This window comes from Lepidochelys kempii, chromosome 2 (assembly GCF_965140265.1).
Source record: "Lepidochelys kempii isolate rLepKem1 chromosome 2, rLepKem1.hap2, whole genome shotgun sequence".
Lineage (NCBI taxonomy): Eukaryota > Metazoa > Chordata > Testudines > Cheloniidae > Lepidochelys > Lepidochelys kempii.
In genome coordinates this window covers 255,512,030-255,529,973 of record NC_133257.1, presented here as the reverse complement: position 1 = coordinate 255,529,973, position 17,944 = coordinate 255,512,030, and the positions used below count along the sequence as shown (strand labels likewise).

At 44.9% G+C, this 17,944-nt stretch overlaps 2 protein-coding genes across 11 annotated transcripts in view; one reads left to right on the top strand and one right to left on the bottom strand.

Moving 5' to 3' along the window:
- Nucleotides 1–17,944, top strand: part of NUB1 (negative regulator of ubiquitin like proteins 1) — a 374,196-nt gene that overhangs the window by 252,355 nt on the left and 103,897 nt on the right. The window lies entirely within an intron of this gene.
- XYLB (xylulokinase) overlaps nucleotides 1–17,944 on the bottom strand; it is a 142,555-nt gene that overhangs the window by 89,170 nt on the left and 35,441 nt on the right. The gene's annotated exons all lie outside the window — the stretch shown is intronic.

The window sequence follows — 17,944 nt, the reverse complement described above, 5'->3', positions numbered from 1 at the left end:
CGAGCTTGCATTATTCAACAGATTGCTGGACAGTACAAGACTCAAATTTCTGGGAGACAAGGCTGGGACTAAGAATATGCAGGCATTGCCCTGTATGTAATTAAAGAATGACTGGTCAGGGCGCTCATGTATTTAGCTGGGAATGAATTTGCATGCTGAAGGCTGTCTGAGTAGGCCAGGAAGAGAAGGTTACTCACTTTGTGCAGTAACTGAGGTTCTTCGAGACATGTGTCCATGTGGGTGCTCCACTTCAGGTGCTGGTGTGTCCTGGCACTGTCAATCGGAGATTTATGGTCGCAATGTCCGTGTGGGTCATGCGTGCACAGTAGGCGTCTTGCGGTGCCATTGGTGCCGCATCTAGTGCGAGTATAATCCAAGCCCTCCAGTTCATTCTCTACCATAGAGTCCTAGCAGCAAACTTCAAAGTAGAGAGGAGGAGGATGGGTAGTGGAGCACCCACAGGGACACACATCTCAAAGAACCTCAGTTACTGCACAAGGTGAGTAACCTCTTTTTCTTCGAGTGCTGTCCCTGTGCATGCTCTACTTCAGGTGACAGCAGAGCAGTGCTCCTCAGAAGGCAGGAGGGTCTTTGGGTTCATGTGAGTCACAGAGGTAAGTACGGTTAGGCCAACTATGGTGTCAGCTCTGGAGTCTTGAATGATTGCATAGTGCTCAGGGAATGTGTGGACAGAGGCCCAAGTGGCTACCCTACAAATCTCTAATATCAACGAGGGCGATGTCGTGGTGGGAGTCTGCTATAGACCACCGGACCAGGGGGATGAGGTGGACGAGGCTTTCTTCCAGCAACTCACGGAAGTTACTAGATCGCAGGCCCTGATTCTCATGGGAGACTTCAATCACCCTGACATCTGCTGGGAGAGCAATACAGTGGTGCACAGACAATCCAGGAAGTTTTTGGAAAGGGTAGGGGACAATTTCCTGGTGCAAGTGCTGGAGGAACCACCTAGGGGCAGAGCTCTTCTTGACCTGCTGCTCACAAACTGGGAAGAATTAGTAGGGGAAGCTAAAGTGGATGGGAACCTGGGAGGCAGTGACCATGAGATGGTCAAGTTCAGGATCCTGACACAGGGAAGAAAGGAGAGCAGCAGAATACGGACCCTGGACTTCAGAAAAGCAGACTTTGACTCCCTCAGTGAACTGATGGGCAGGATCCCCTGGGAGAATAATATGAGAGGGAAAGGAGTCCAGGAGAGCTGGCTGTATTTTAAAGAATCCTTATTGAGGTTACAGGGACAAACCATCCCAAAGTGTAGAAAAAATAGTAAATATGGCAGGCGACCAGCTTGGCTTCACAGTGAAATCCTTGCTGATCTTAAACACAAAAAAGAAGCTTACAAGAAGTGGAAGATTGGACAAATGACCAGGGAAGAGTATAAAAATATTGCTCGGGCATGCAGGAGTGAAATCAGGAAGGCCAAATCACACCTGGAGTTGCAGCTAGCAAGAAATGTTAAGAGTAACAAGAAGGGTTTCTTCAGGTATGTTAGCAACAAGAAGAAAGTCAAGGAAAGTGTGGGCCCCTTACTGAATGAGGGAGGCAACCTAGTGACAGAGGATGTGGAAAAAGCTAATGTACTCAATGCTTTTTTTGCCTCTGTCTTCACGAACAAGGTCAGCTCCCAGACTACTGCACTGAGCAGCACAGCATGGGGAGGTGGTGACCAGCCCTCTGTGGAGAAAGAAGTGGTTCGGGACTATTTAGAAAAGCTGGACGAGCACAAGTCCATGGGGCCGGATGCGCTGCATCCGAGAGTGCTAAAGGAGTTGGCGGATGTGATTGCAGAGCCATTGGCCCTTATCTTTGAAAACTCATGGCGATCGGGGGAAGTCCCGGACGACTAGAAAAAGGCTAATGTAGTGCCCATCTTTAAAAAAAGGAAGAAGGAGGATCCTGGGAACTACAGGCCAGTCATCCTCACCTCAGTCCCTAGAAAAATCATGGAGCAGGTCCTCAAGGAATCAATTCTGAAGCACTTAGAGAACGGGAAAGTGATCAGGAACAGTCAGCATGGATTCACCAAGGGCAAGTCATGCCTGACTAATCTAATTGCCTTCTATGACGAGATAACTGGCTGTGTGGATGAGAGGAAAGCAGTGGACGTATTGTTCCTTGACTTTAGCAAAGCTTTTGACACGGTCTCCCACAGTATTCTTGCCAGCAAGTTAAAGAAGTATGTGCTGGATGAATGGACTATAAGGTGGATAGAAAGTTGTCTAGAGTGTCGGGCTCAACGGGTAGTGATCAATGGCTCCATGTCTAGTTGGCAGCTAGTATCAAGTGGAGTGCCCCAAGGCTCAGTCCTCCGGCCGGTTTTGTTCAATATCTTCCTTAATGATCTGAAGGATGGTGTGGATTGCACCCTCAGCAAGTTTGCAGATGACACTAAACTGGGAGGAGAGGTAGATACACTGGAGGGTAGGGATAGAATACAGAGGGCCCTAGATAAATTAGAGGATTGGGCCAAAAGAAATCTGATGAGGTTCAACAAGGACGAGTTCAGAGTCCTGCACTTAGGACGGAAGAATCCCATGCACCACTACAGACTAGGGATCGAATGGCTCGGCAGCAGTTCTGCAGAAAAGGACGTAGGGGTTACAGTGAACGAGAAGCTGGATATGAGTCAACAGTGTGCCCTTGTTGTCAAGAAGGCCAATGGCATTTTGGGATGTATAAGTAGGGACATTGCCAGCAGATCAAGGGACGTGATCGTTCCCCTCTATTCGACATTGGTGAGGTCTCATCTGGAGTACTGTGTCCACTTTTGGGCCTCACACTACAAGAAGGATGTGGAAAAATTGGAGAGTCCAGCGGAGGGCAACAAAAATTATTAGGGGACTGGAACACATGACTTATGAGAAGAGGCTGAGGGAACTGGGATTGTTTAGTCTACGGAAGAGAAGAATGAGGGGGGATTTGATACCTGCTTTCAACTACCTGAAAGGGGGTTCCAAAGAGGATGGATCTAGACTGTTCTCAGTGGTAGCAGATGACAGAACGAGGAGTAATGGTCTCAAGTTGCAGTGGGGGAGGTTTAGGTTGGATATTAGGAAAAACTTTTTCACTAGGAGGGTGGTGAAACACTGGAATGCATTACCTAGGGAGATGGTGGAATCTCCTTCCTTAGAAGTTTTTAAGATCAGGCTTGACAAAGCCCTCACTGGGATGATTTAATTGGGGAATGGTCCTGCTTTGAGCAAGGGGTTGGACTAGATGACCTCCTGAGGTCCCTTCCAACCCTTATATTCTATGAAAGGACACTTTCATGGATAAAAGCAGCAGGGAACAGGGTTCAAATAGCAATCTGGTGAGGCATTTCAACACGAGATTGAGGTCCCATGTTGGCAAACTTCTGAGTAAATGTTCTGGAGACCCGTGAGGAAGCGTTTAGTAATTGGGTGGCCAAAGATCAAGTTCCCGTCAATCTCATGATGGAATGCAGTAATGGCCACAAGATGGACTTTGATCGAGCTCATTGCTAAACCTGATCGATTCTGCTCCAGTAGGTATTCCAACACTAATGTTAATGGTGCTGTTGAAGCTGTCATGTGTTTTTCTTAACACCAGGAGGAGAATCACTTCCATTTTTGAAGGTAAGTGTTATGCATGATCACTTTTCTGCTGTTTAGTAACATGTTTAACTTGTTCCAAGCAGGCTAGTTTGCCATGATGGAACCATGTACGAGCCACGCTTGCAGGTGGAGTTTCTCTGGGTTCGGGTGAAGAGTGTGACTGTTGTTCTGAGACAGCAGGTCCAGATGACGAGGGAGAGTTAGAGGGGCACATATCACCATGCACATCAAGTAAGGGTACCATGCTTGTCTGGGCCATGTCAGGACTATGAAGATAACCTTGGCATTGTCTGTTCGTATCTTGTGTATCACCACCGGCAGAAAATGGAGAGCAAGACTCTCCCATTCATTTCCCACGTGTGGTCTTGAGAGAAGTACCCATTTAGCGTGTCCGCCATCACTTTCTGATAGCCAGCAAGGTAGAAGGCCGAAATGTTTATGTTGTGGTGTATGCACCAGTTCCATGGTTACATGACTTCAGTGCACAGTAAGTGAGATCGAGTGCCCCCGTGTTGATTGATGTAAAACACGCAGGCAATGTTGTCGGTCATAATGCGAATGGATTCATTCATTATGTGTGGTAGGAATGTCTGCAGGCATTGTGGATAGCACATAGTTCTAGTAGATTGATGTGTAACTGAGTCTCCGAAAGAGACCATTTGCCTTGAACTGTGTGCAGGTGCATAAGGGCACCCCAGCCTATCAGCGAAGCATCTGTCATGATTATTATTGATGGGGGTTCCTGTTGGAACGGTATGCCCCTGCATACATTGTCTGGTCTTGTCCACCAATGTAAAGAGCTCAGAACATGGGGTGGTACTGTAAGTCGTTTGTGCAAGCTGTGCTTGCTGGGTATGTATACCGAGCTCAGCCAGCCCTGTAGGCAGCACATATGTAGTCTTGTGTGTCATACCATGATTGTTGTGGCTGTCATGTGTCCTAGCAGTTACAGGACAGGACGAGCCAGTATTTGGGGGCTGACTCTTACCTGTGAGATAAGGTTGGTCAGAATTGTGAATCTGTTCAGGGGCAGGGATGCCTTGGTTTCTATGGCATTGAGATGTGCCCCAGTGAAGTCTAGTTGTTGAACAGGGATTAGAGTGGATTTTCATTCATTTATCTGTAGCCCTAGATCCCTGAATTGTGTGATTGTTGTCTGGACTGAGTCCAGTGCTTCTTGTTGAGTTGGGCCTTTGAGAAGGCAATCATTCAGGTAAGGGAAAATCATTATTCCTGTTTGTGTAGATGTGCCACTACTATCACCAGGGTTTTGAAGAAAACTCTTGGTGCAGTGGATAGGCCAAAAGGTAGTACTGTGTACTGGAAGTGATCATGTCCTACTGTGAAATGCAGGAATTTCCTGTGAATGGGGTATATAGTAATATGAAAATAAGCATCTTGAAGGTTGAGTCCTGAAAACCAGTCCCCCTTTTGCAGCGCTGGAAGTATCGTGCCCAGTGTCACCATTTTGAACTTCTGACTGTGTATGAACTTGACTTTCCTGAGATCCAAAACAGGTCTCCATCCCCACTTCTTGTTCTGGGTCAAGAAGTAGTGGGAGTAGAACCCCTTCCCTGTGTACTCTGAAGGTACTTATTCCACGGCACCTAGTTGTAGAAGATGATCGACTACTTGTCGTAACAGGTGCGTGTGAGAAGGGTCCCTGAAGAGGGACAGGGAGGGTGAGAGGGTAGGTGGTCAGGAGGTAAAGGGAATGGTATATCCCAATCTTACAATCTCTAACACCCATTGGTCCGTTGTTGTTGACATCCAGATGTGGTAGAATGGGCAAAAGCAGTGTCCAAAGCATGAGGATGGATTAGGTGAAAGAGCTGCCTGGTGAGGGAGATCGACCACACCCTCGACCAAAACTTCAAAACTGTGGCTTGGGCAGAGCCGATTGAGAAGTCAATGGTTGAGTTTGAGGTGTTCTCCGTCGCTGCAACCATTGGTGATACGTTTCGTTCTCGTATTGTCACTGTTGTTGTCAGTTGGAAGAGGAATCCCCGTTCCCCTGATAAGGCTGGTATCATCTTCTCTTCACAGGTGGAGTGTACATCCGCAAAGTGTGAAGGGTGGCTCAGCAATCCTTCACTGAGTGGAACCCCTCGTCTGTCTTGTTCAAAAAGAGCTTCTCTTGGTCAAGAGGTAGGTCCTCGACCTTGTTTTGGAGTTCTTTAGCTATGCCACAGGATTGCAACCAGGATGGCCAGGGCCTGACTACGGCCATGGCCGTGGTTCTGGCTGCCATGTCTGCAACGTCCAAAGATGCTTGGAGGGCTGTTTTGGCAAGTAAGAGTTGACCCTCATTTACAATGGCACAGAATTGTGATTGTTTCTCCTTGGGAAGCTCCACTGTCAATGAGCTGAGTTTCCCATAATCATCATAACTGTATTTGGCCAGCAAGGCCAAATAGTTGGCGATTCAGAATTGTAATGTCGCTGAGGAGTAAATTTTTCATCCAAAGAGGTCGAGCCTCCGGCGTTCTTTGTCTTGTGTAGTTGATCGAAACTGTAGTTGTTTGCCAAGTTGGTTAGCGACATCGACCACCAAGGAGTTGGGAGGCAGATGTGAGAAAAGGAAGTCCACCCCTTTGTTGGGGATGTAATACTTTCTATCTGCCCTTTTGCATGTTGGCAGAATTGAGCCCGGTGTCTGCCCGACTGTCTCTGCTGGTTCTAAGATCACATCATTGATTGGCAGAGCAATTTTGGAAGTGAATGCAGGTTGTAAGATTTGTACCAGCTTGTGTTGGTTTGTCTGCACTTCCTCCAATGGGATGTCCTGGCTTTGGGCTACCCACTTAAACAGTTCCTGGAACTGTATGAAGTCATCCGCCGAGGTAGGCGGCAGTGGCATAATTGCCTCAGCCGGGGAGAAGGAAGAATAGTGAGCAGGAGATGTCGCTTCCTGATCAGCAGCTGTTACTGTGTTGTCCCCAACATCCTGAGCCTCTGTTGGTTGCGGGGTGGGAGACATGGGATTAGACCTCAGCTCGCCTCTGAGCCGTGGGTGGCCTGGATTGGGGGCCCCAGTAAGTTGCCCAGGGTTCCCAATGTGCCCATTACATTGGTAAGGCCATCGGTGTATACATCCATAGTGGTCCGTTACCACGGTTGGGCCAGCTGGTTATAAAGGTATTTAGGACCCATCTGGCTCCAGGTTGGGTTGTCGGTCTTTTAGTGATGAGTGGTGAGGCAAGACAGTGCATGGTTCCCGCACATCATCATCATCATCACTGGACAAGTGTACCACGCCATGAGAAGTATGGGGATCTCTTCTATAACTTAAGGGAGAGCCCTCGGTACCAAGTAGTGAAGACTGCTGTGTTGATGACACAGCCAAGACTCTCTGTTGCACTAATTTCTGTGGCAGTTCTGATGTCAGTGCTGTCAGCGCCAATGGGGGTGCTCTAATCGGTACCTTCAGATGGGATGTTGAGTTAGTCAGCGCTGACTTGGTTTTCTCAGCTACTGCCAATGGCAATGTCAGTGCCGGGGGGCGGAGACATGGTGCCTGAGGAGATGCTCAGCACCAGTCCCTTACGGGTGAATTTGGTGCTGTGAAAGAGGCATGTTGCCATCTGTGCCTCGACTCCATCTCCTTCGCTCGGGACTCGGCAGTGCCAGAGGTGCCCAGAGCGTCGTAGGTGCTCATCCAAGCATGTGTCGGCATCAGGGGTAGTGACCTGGCAGGAGACCACCTATGTTTCTGCGGTGTTCTCTGCGGAGACGTCTGCGCCCTCTTCTTTGCTATTTTAGAGGAAGACATGTCTCCTGTCTCTGCAGCGGGGGTGCCTGGAGAGGAGGTCCATTGGCCTGGCTGTTTGGAGAGATTTCTCCATCAATATCATTTTCAAGTGGAGATCATACCAGGCTCTCACTTTCAGATTCCTGCAGTGGGTGCACATAAAGAGTGTCCATCCGAAACGGGCATTGCTTCACAGCAAGAGCTGCATCGCTTAAAGCCTGGGGAGCCAGGCATCTCTGACAGGTAACTGACCCCGGTGCGGAGAGGGTAAATAAACTGGAAAAGTAAACTTTTTAATTCTTAAAACTATCACTAACACTAACTATAACTTTTAAAAGACTAAATAACTATTTAAACTGCTATCTTTTTTAAAGGTTTGGCAAGAGTAATAAACACCGCCCCTAAACTCCATCTTCAGCCGAGGATGGCTGAGAAGGAACTAGAGGGCTAGGGTCGTGCACACACTAGACGCACCAATGGCACTGCGAGATGCCTACTGCACGCGCGTGACCTGTGCAGACATTGCTACCATTAATCTCCGATTGACGGTGCCAGGACACACCGACAAATGAAGTGGAGCACCCACAGGGACAGCAGTTGAAGAAGAATGGATGTTCTGACAGCAAAGCTGTGTAAAAGGTACCCCAGGCTAGAGAGTTAAGGGGGACACAGCTGTTAAACAGTCCAGATAGTACCCTGGGAAACATCATAGTATGCAACTGGAATTCTGCGAAATTATATCCATCGGAAGTAGAAGAGCTATGAGCTGATGACTGAAGAGATGCAGCAGGTCTGAACACCAAAACTGACAAGGTCATGCTGAAGCCACCAGGATCATCTGAGCTTTGTCTTGTCTCACTTTCCTTAACAGTCTGGAAACGTAAGGAACAAGAAGAGCAGTTGATCTGACCATGGAATCAGAAAAGTAGCCATTATTGACACCTAGCTGTGACCTCAGGGCTGGATTACCCAATAGGCAGACTAAGCACATGCTTAGGGCACCAGCAAAGCAGAGGGCACCAAAATAATATATATATATTTTTAAAAAAATTAATATTTGATATTTCCAAAAAAGCATCCAAGTAGTCATCATGGGAAAAATCAGAACTTTGTTAGACTTCCTTACACTCCACTACACACTCTTCCCCCGTTTTTCTGTTTTTTTTTATTACTTAGCCCCACCTAAACCAGGGGGGCGTCCCACTAACGTAGATCAAAAAATGCGAGGAAATCAGATCCTGTCATGTATTGCAATACATTTGTTTTATTATTGATATATTCTTCTGAGTTATATGTACTTGATTTCATATATGCATATATATATACACACACATACACACACATAAAAATAGTGTACATTGTATAATTTGGTTTTTTTTAGTTCAGATAACTGAGATAGGGGGCAGGATGAAACATAACCAACTGAGTGGAGCACAGAAACGTAAACTGGTGGAAGAAAAGAAACAAAAAACTAGTGAAATTTTCCAAAATCTTCCAAAGTTGACATCATTTTACGAAGTGAATCCATCAGAAGCAACATCTTCTCTCAGTAGCACAGACATCGTTCCAAACCCTGTAGGTGTTTCAGAGACTGACCCTTCTTCTGTTGGTGAAACAAACACCATTCCAGAACATGTGGATGTGTCAGAAACTGTAACTGATCATCCTACTCCTGGTGGTAAAACAGACATTGTTCTAGAAGGTGTGGATGTGTCAGAGACTGAACCTGCTTGTGCTGTAAATAATGGGAGAAAAGATCCTGGTATGTGGGTTGATTTCAGTACCTATGATTTAGCTTACTGGATAGATCATGTACCAAATGACTGTCAACACCACACTGGGTCATTTGAGAAACCACGTTGGACTTTTACCAATGGCAAACAAGCAAGATACTGTCCACAAAAAATATTTTTCAGCATGAAAGTGAATGGTGAGAAATACACTCGAGAATGGCTACTGTATTCACCATCAACAGGATCTGTGTACTGTTTTGTTTGCAAACCTTTTGCATATAAGCCTTCAACATCCCGGTTTGCTGCCGATGGATTTAGTGACTGGCAGAATACTGTTTTAATTGAACAACATGAAAATAGCACTATTCACATAGATTCAATGTTGACATGTTTAAATCGAAGACAGGGCTTTGGATTGACACAAAAATTGGAAGAACAAATTAAAGGGGAGCGTGAATACTGGCAACATGTCTTGCAGCGTGTTATAGCTGTTATTCAAACATCAGCTGAACGTGGTCTGCCTTTCCGGGGATCAGATGACACATTTGGATCATTGCAGAATGGAAATTTCTTGGGATTGTTGGAGCTTATGGCTCAGTTTGACCCATTTTTAGCAGGCCATATCTCAAAATATGGGAATGCTGGCAAAGGTAACCCATCATACTTATCCAAGACAATATGTGATGAACTCATTGGTCTAATGAGTGACAAAGTTCATTCAGCTATTGTGGATGAAATAAGTACTACTGGGTATTTCAGTTTATCTGTCGACTCTACACCTGATCTTTCACATATTGATCAACTGAGCATTGTACTAAGATATGTGTATCCCACAGATGGAAAACCAGCTGAACGATTTACGACATTCCTCAATTTGAAAAGCTACACTGGTGAAGAAATGGCAAATCAAGTACTGCATTATCTGTGCCAAGTTTGCAAAACAGATTTCTCAAAGTGCAGAGGTCAATCTTATGACAATGCTGACAACGCCAGGGCGTTATCAAGGAATGCAGAAGCTTTTAGAACAGAACAAATATGCCATATTCATACCATGTGCTGCACACTCTCTCAATCTTGTTGGCCGCAGTGCTGCTGATTGTTGTCCGGTGGCAGTAAGTTTTTTCTCAACAGTCCAATTACTTTATACATTTTTCTCTGCCTCAACACACCTATGGGCAGTTCTTAAAACACATTTGGGCAATGATCATGTGTTGAAATCTCTTTCTAATACTCGCTGGGAGGCACATGCAGTGGCAACAAGTGCAATTCTGGAGTCCTACTCAAAGATTGTGGATGCATTAGAAAGTATAGCTGAAGACCAATCACAAAAGGGAGAAACTATACAAGAGGCAGAAAACATTGCAAACAAGATGCAAAAACTAGAGTTTGTATTCATGTTGACCATGTGGAATGAAATTTTACAACACTTTTACCACACAAGTCAAGCTTTCCAAGAAAAAGAATTGATTTGAAAACATGTGCAGACCTCTGTCAATCATTAGCAGACCACTTACACACTTTGAGGAATTATTTTGAAAGATTTGAAGACACATCAAAAGATATCTTGCCTGATACTAACTACGAAGAAGCCCAGTCCCGCAAACGAATCAGGAAAAAACATGCAGATGATAGCAGTGCAACAGAAACAGCACTGAATCCTAGAGACAAATTTCGCGTATCTACTTACTACACTATAATTGATACACTTGAAGCTCATATGAAGAGGAGAGGTGAAGTGTACAAAGAAGTATCAAGTAGATTTTCTTTTCTAAACGATATGTACTTATCTGATGAACAACATTCACAAGGTTCCCAAAAGCTAGCTGACTCATACCCTGTTGACTTGAACATGAACCTCTGTGGGTTTCTTAAGTGCTGAGGCCAAGGGCACCAGTAGGGCCAAAGTTGAAAACTGCATGGACAGGGCATATTACACCAAAGTGGTGGACCCCAAGGACCAAAAGATAGTTCCTGAGATGGAGTCTTAAAAGCAGTGGTCCAAGAGGAACTTCCTCTGTCATGTTTTCTATCCATTGATGGAACCACTGAGAGTAATCAAGGCTCCAAGGACTCTTCTCTACTGGATGCCTACAAAGATGAAAAATCTTCCAAAATTGGTACTGAAGGAGCCTACCACTCACCACTCATTAAAGAGTAGAAGGCATTTCCTTTTCCTTAACCTGAGGTCACAATGATATCTTCATGACAGATACTCTGGGTTGCACTGGTGGAGATTCTGACCTGCCCAATAAAGGAGAAAAGTACAATAATGGAAACTCTAGTTCAGGAGTTATCCTTGTGTTAGTCATTTCTATAGATGAGACAGCAGTAAATGTCCCTGGGAAATATATTATTCGGCTAAAAAATTTCACCCAGCTCTAGTCCTAATTAAACAGCAACTGAAGTACTGCCCTACCAAATTGTGCATTGGACCTGGAAGCTAAATCAAGAGCATAATTTTCAGAATGGTAGTCATGTTAGTCTGTATCAGCAAAAAGAACGAGGCATACTTGTGGCACCTTAGAGACTAACAAATTTATTTGAACATAAGCTTTTGTGCGCTAAAACCCACTTCATTGGATTCATACAATGGAAAATACAGTAGGAAGAAATATATATACACACACAGAGAACATGAAAAAATGGGTGTTGCCATACCCACTATAACGAGAGTGATCAGTTAAGGTGAACTATTATCAGCAGGAGAAAAAACCCTTTTGTAGTGATAATCAGGATGGCCCATTTCCAACAGTAGACAAGAAGGTGTGAGTAACAGTAGGGGGAGAAAATAAGCATGAGGAAATAGTTTTACTTTGTGTAATGACCCATCCACACAAGAGCATAATGTTTCATGAATGTATGTATAGAGTTCCAAGTTGGTGCTTTGCACACTTCAATAATAGGGCCATGTTTATGGCACTCAGGAGGGACTGACTTAGCCCTAGTGGAGTGTGCCTTAATCTTAGCAGGAAGAAGGACTGAGGCTAACTTGTAACTCTCCTGAATACATAGCCTAATCCACGTGGATAAGTGTGGGAACCAAACACCCTGATCCTCATGATCATCTAGTCTGACCTCCTGCACAGTGCAGGCCACAGAGCCTCAGCCACCCACTCCTGTAATAGATCAATAGCTTCTGGTTGGGTTAATGAAGTCCTCAAATCATGATTTAAAGACTTCAAGTTACAGAGAATCCACGATCTACACTACTTTAAATCTGCAAGCGTCCTGCGCCTATGCTGCAGAGGAAGGTGAAAACCTCTCCCAATCTGACCCACCGGGGAAAATTCCTTCCTGACCCCAAATATGGCAAGCAGTTAGACCCTAAGCATTTGGCCAAGACCCACTGGCCAGATGCCTTGGAAAGAATTCTCTGTAGTAACCCAGAGCCCTCCTCATCTAGTATCCCATCACTGGGCATTGGAGATATTTGCTGCTAGGAGTCGCAGCATGGCTACATACTATTATAGGCATCTCATCATGCCATCCCCTCCATAATCTTATCAAGCTTAGTATTGAAGCTAGATAGTTTCTTTTGCACCCACTGCTCCCCTTGGAAGCCTGTTCCAGAACTTCACTCCTCTGATGGTTAGAAACCTTCATTTAATTTCAAGACTAAACTTGTTGACGGCCAGTTTATATCCATTTCTTCTTGTGCCCACACTGGTGGTTAACTTAAATAACTTTTCTCTCTCCCTCCCTGGTATTTATCCCTCTGATGTACTTGTAGAGAGCAACCATATCTCCCCTCAGCCTTCTTTTGGTTAGGCAAAACAAGCCAAGCTCTGAGTCTCCTCTCATAAAGTAGGTTTTCCATTCCTCAGATCATCCTAGTAGCCCTCCTCTGCTCCTGTTCCAGTTTCAATTCATCTTAAACATAGGAGACCAGAGCTGCACACAGTATTCCAGATGAGGTCTTGCCAGTGCCTTGTATAATGGACACTTCCCTATCTCGACTGGAAATACCTCGCCTAATGAATCCTAAGACTGTATTAGCCTTTTTCACAGATGTATCACATTGGCGGCTCAGTAGTAATAAACTAATGAACTTTGGTCTTTCTCCTCCTCTGTCACTTCCAACTGATAAATCCTGAGTTTATAGCAAAAATTCTTGTTGTTAGTCCCTACATTCATGACCTTGCACTTTGCACTATTAAATTTCATCCCATTTCTATTATTCCCATTTTCAAGGTCTTGCCCACATGCTCAGGGTTTAGCTGATTACCATATTTGGGATTGGGAAGGAATTTTCCTCCAGGACAGATTGGCAGAGGCTCTGGGGGTTTTCGCCTTCCTCTGCAGCATAGGGCACAGGTCACTTGATGGAGGATTCTCAGCACCTTGAAGTCTTTAAACCACAAGTTGAGGACTTCAGTAGCTCATTCATAGGTCAGGGGTTTGTTACAGGAGTGGGTGGGTGAGATTCTGTGGCCTGCGTTGTGCAGGAGGTCGGACTAGACGATCATAATGGTCCCTTCTGACCTTAAAGTCTATGAGAGACTGTTACTGGCTTTCAGGAGCTGTGTCACAATGCTCCACACTGTACTGCTATGACTGAGCAGTGGGAGAAAGACCAAATGGAAGAACCTTGTCCTGATAGCAATCTTCCCCAAACATAAAATGGAAGTATTTGAGATGAGAAGGTCTGAGATACATATGTATGGAAGTATGCATCTTTGAGACAGAGTTCTGAACCAATCTTGGGTGGGTAAAGAGTGAATTGTGAAAGCATAGGTCATCATAGGAATCTGAACTTCCTGATGGAAGAATTAAATGTTCTGAGGTCAAAGATGGGCCTCAGTCTACCATCATTTTTTGGGATCAGGAAGTATCTTAAATAAAACCCCTGCTCCTCTCAGCACCTCCCTAATGGCCCCTGCTTCTAGAATGGAGAGAACCTCTGTTCTTACTAGATTCTCGTGAGAGGAGTCACTGAATAGGGAGGGAAGGAGTCAAACTGTGTCCAACAGCATTCTGGCACTATCTCTGGGGTTCACTTTTCATGGAGATGGCACTCTATTGATGGAAATAGTTGGAATATCTATCTCCAAAGGAAAGGAGTACTTGTGGCACCTTAGAGACTAACCAATTTATTTGAGCATAAGCTTGAGCTGTAGCTCACGAAAGCTTATGCTCAAATAAATTGATTAGTCGCTAAGGTGCCACAAGTACTCCTTTTCTTTTTGCGAATACAGACTAACACGGCTGTTACTCTGAAACCTATCTCCAAAGGAAGAGTCAGAGGTTGATTGGAAATTGGATTGTAGTTCTCGCTCCTCCTGTGAAATCTAAGGCAAGAGGATGAGGCTGTCTGCCTTCTCTGGGGACAAAGTTTGTGGTTCCTTTCTCCTTTGTTGTTGCTGAGGAACAGGCTGCTGTTGTTGATAAGGACACCTATGGGTAACATATAAGGAGGAAAGTGAAGAAGGATATTTCTGTCTGTGGTACAGATTCTAAGGCCAGAAGGGATCACTATGATCATCTAGTCTGACCTCCTGCATAACAGAAGCCATATCTGAAGATGATCTTCCTCCCTAAAGTGTCTAATTTTCCACCTTCCCTATCAAACAGAGCAGAATGCACCTCACTATCTTTTTGCTTGTTGAACAGCTGCAGCCACCACCAGTGAGCTTGGGAGCAAGGTGAGTGTGAAACAGCAAGAACTCTTCATAGGGCAGCTGCTTTTTTCAACATGACCAGACTCATAACTGGATTAAATCAAATTATTTTAGGTGGCTTCAAAAGTACTTCCAATACTGTTAGAGTGATCTTTGAATTAGAAGGAGCCCCCAAGTTATAAAAAATTAGATGAGAGATCTCTTTTATAGAGACTGATGGTATATTCAAAGTGGAAGCCCTTCTAGAGACCAAGCCATGGAACTATACTGTGACTTCAGACAGTGAAGATGCTATGCAATTCCTACATTATCACCTGGAAAGATTTGGTCTCCAGTCTCTAAATCAGTGCCCTAGAACTCTACATTGGTTCTTCTTCTGAAAGAGTATCTGGGACCACCACTGGAGATTGCTGTCTATACCTGCTGATGTAGACAGATTTGGGGGCACCCAGAGGTCTCAGAGGGGACAACTCCCCGTATGACTACATATGTTCAGCTTCCTCATAATATCTAGGAGACAGCCAATAGGACCATCCAGCTCAAGAAGGACACTGCCAGTCTTGGCAGTACTCAGAATCAGCTTCTGTATCATGGAACCCACCTGGATGTAGGTGTGTTCTGTGTGAGTATGGGTCATTGAGAGTATATGTTTTGTAAGCAAAACAGAACCAAGGTAGAAAGTAACCTGTCTGTCTGATGCCACACTGGAGTGTGGATCCAACCTTAGATCTCAGGTAGTTGGAGACAGTGACACTAGAGGTCTAGGCAAACTTAAAAACTAAAAAAGGGGAAGATAATTTTCCCAGAGAGCCTGTACGAGATGTAGGAGAGGGAAGAGACAGTTCAGGAAGATTTGGCTATGCTCCATAACCTTTTGTCTTTTCCCCACAGGGGAAAGCAGAGAAGGTGCCTCTATTACTTCCCTTTTATCCTGTAATTGTTAGTGTCTTCTGGATCTGAGGCTATTTGAGGATCTGAGCGATGTATTGGGCTATAATTGTTAACTTTGGCACAGGTGGCTCCTCAGCACTGGAGATGATTTTTGGATTGGTAACACTCATATCACCTGCCTTCATTTTAGGATTTGAGGCTGACATTGGAATTAATCCCAAATAATATGAAAGGGATTCCAGACAGTGCTTGGACATAAAAATGGAGGCAGCATCACGCAATACCAGTCTGCTCCGAACCAGGAGAGTCCGGGCTCTTTTGAGAGGGCTGGCTCTGCTAACAGAGGCCTACACATGTACCATTCTGCTACTCTTGGAACTAGGATCTGACAACTTAAAATCTCTCAATATCAAGAGTTCTACTCTTTTCCATGGATTGGAGGACAATTCATTTTGTAGAACCTTAGGCTGCTGGTTCTTAGTTCTCAAAGGATCCAGACCTAACTTTACTCACAGAACCAAACTGATTAGCACCGGAGGGTCTGGCCACTAGGTCCTTCTGTAACAGAAGAATTGGTAGCCAGTTTTGCTGCTCCTTTTGGGCTCTTGAAGTAAAGGTGCTATAAACTTTGCACTAAGAAAGAATGTGTCCTTCTCCTAAGAATGATAGACACCTCGTAGGGGTGCTGGAGGCAAGGAACACAGCAGGAAAAAAAGGATTACTCTTAAAACCTGGCTGCTTTCCCTTTGGATCCACCACAGAATCCATAAGACTGCACTGAGGCGCAGAACCTAAAGGGAGTCTCAACATATAAATAAATAAAATACTTTTATAAAATAAAATACTGTACTCTTAACTAACTATGGCACTATTTGATTAAAGAAGTGGATCCAAGTCAGATCTGGAAGCTTCCAATCCATCTGCAACTGCACATGGAAGGAATTGAGGTGGCCAGTGTGCTACATCCCCTGTCATAGCCTCACCTTCAGAATATTCAGAACAGTGGGGAGGGGGGAAGGTCAGAAGAGGACATGAGAGCACTCCAACAGGACCTGCTGTGAAGCATTCTATTATCAGAGCTGCAACGGCAACATATACCAAGAACGGGAATATGTAAAGGCCACTCAAAAGAAATTTTTTTTTCTTCCTTTAGTTATGTTCAATATGAGAAAGGCAACTAAAATAAGAAACCAGCCAGATACAAACCTGAAGCAAGCTACATTTCACAAATAATTATTTATTATCTGTAGCATTTTCCCATGCAATGTAATAACTGCCTATGATTTGGATAACAGTAAGAGAAAACTTTGCAAACACTTAATCAGTAAGAGTTTAAGAGATTGGTGAGGTTATAAAGATAAACTGTACCAATTTCTGTTCACTCAACAACGATTAATCACAATTTCCAGTCATATTGTTTGAGTCTCATTAGCATCTTTACTGATAGACCTGAGAAGCCAGTTAACATCCATTGCCCGAAAGAGAAAAGGAATACATAAATCCAGGGGTGAAAGTAAGCCGGTGCAGGCTGGTACGGCATACCGGTAAAAAGTGGCCGCCAGAACCAGCCCGTACCCAGCTGACTTTAAAATCACTGCTGTGGCAGCGCTTTAATGTCATTGCCCCTTTTGCCCCACCACAGCTGCCGCCGACAGGGAGAGGCAAAAGGAGCAGCTGCCTCGGGGATATAAAAGGACCCAGGGCTCTAGCCGCCACTGCTGCTACCATGACAATGGCCAGAGCCCCAAGCCCTTTAAATCGCAGCTGGAGCCCCGGGCGGTGTGGGCTAGGCAGTGTGGAAGGGCTGGCTGGGGGACTCTGACCTCCCCCAGCCACGCCCCTTCTGCCCAAGGCTCTGCCCCTTCCGGGGGCCAGAGCTGGCCCCCATACCAGTAAGTCTTTGTCTTTACTGTCATCCCTGCATAAAACTTTTCTTTCCATAAAATGTATTCTATTTTCATTCCAGTTTGATTTGGTCCAGTGTTTCATTACAGCCCACCACATGGCTCTCAGATCATTTGGTTAGAGACACAGAGAGGCAGGAAAAGTTCTTTACTTTATATATTTAGGAGGAGCTAGACAAAAAAAGTAACTTTAAGGCCAAAATTTCAATTCATCCTTAAACAAGCAATTATTTGTGCCCATAATTTGTGCCACTAAGATACGTGCACCTCTGCCTGTGTATGCAAATCAGGGACTTTGGCCTGGTCTACACTTAAAATTTAGGTCAACATAGCTATGGCACTTAGGGTTGTGAAAATCCATACCCCTGAGTGCCATAGCTATACTTACCTAACCCCCAATGTAGATGTAGCTAGCTTAACAGCAGATAGCTTCTGTCACCCTAGCTAACTTTGT